At 62.8% G+C, this 537-nt stretch overlaps 1 protein-coding gene across 1 annotated transcript in view; it reads right to left on the bottom strand.

Annotated features, from left to right (window-relative positions):
* Positions 1 to 537, bottom strand: part of LOC119594284 (serine/threonine-protein phosphatase 6 regulatory ankyrin repeat subunit A-like) — a gene marked incomplete in the record, with an annotated part of 17,542 nt that overhangs the window by 13,821 nt on the left and 3,184 nt on the right.

The following is a 537-nucleotide window of genomic DNA, read 5'->3' as shown; positions in this document are numbered from 1 at the left end:
ATCAGTCCTTGTCCGCTCTCCCTCGCCGCAGATCGCTCTGCTGGCCCAGCTTCTCGACTGAATTGTTCAGCTGCTGAAGGAGTGCCGCGACCTCGAGCGCCTGTTTCTCGACGGCGCCTCGCAGGGCGTCCAGCTTCGCCTCAAGGGCCTCCGTCTTCCCTGCCGCCATCTCCTTCGACGCCGCCTCCGCCGCTTCGTCGTCGAGAGGGTCGCCGGCCGCACAGCACCCGCTGGCCCGCCCACACAGCGCGTTCCTTCGCACGGGCGGCTTCTGGGAGATCCACGTCACGTAGAACCGCCTTCGCAGGCACGGGTACAGGAGGTCGAAGTTGAGGATCATCTCCACGAAGGCCACGCGACGCTCCTTCTTGTACTTCTCCATCTCCTTCTTCCTTCCTTCGTCCATCAGGACAATGCACAGGATGACCGTCACGACCACCAGGAAGCTAACGCTCACCGAGGGATGCGACACAACCCTCGAGATCCACGACCAGTTCTGGTTGTAAGCGAGTTCGCCCTTCGAGGCGATCCAATGCG

Source organism: Penaeus monodon, chromosome 33 (genome assembly GCF_015228065.2).
Source record: "Penaeus monodon isolate SGIC_2016 chromosome 33, NSTDA_Pmon_1, whole genome shotgun sequence".
Classification (NCBI taxonomy): Eukaryota; Metazoa; Arthropoda; class Malacostraca; order Decapoda; family Penaeidae; genus Penaeus; species Penaeus monodon.
Note: the sequence above shows the minus strand (reverse complement) of the source record. Positions and strands in the feature narration are given on the sequence as shown.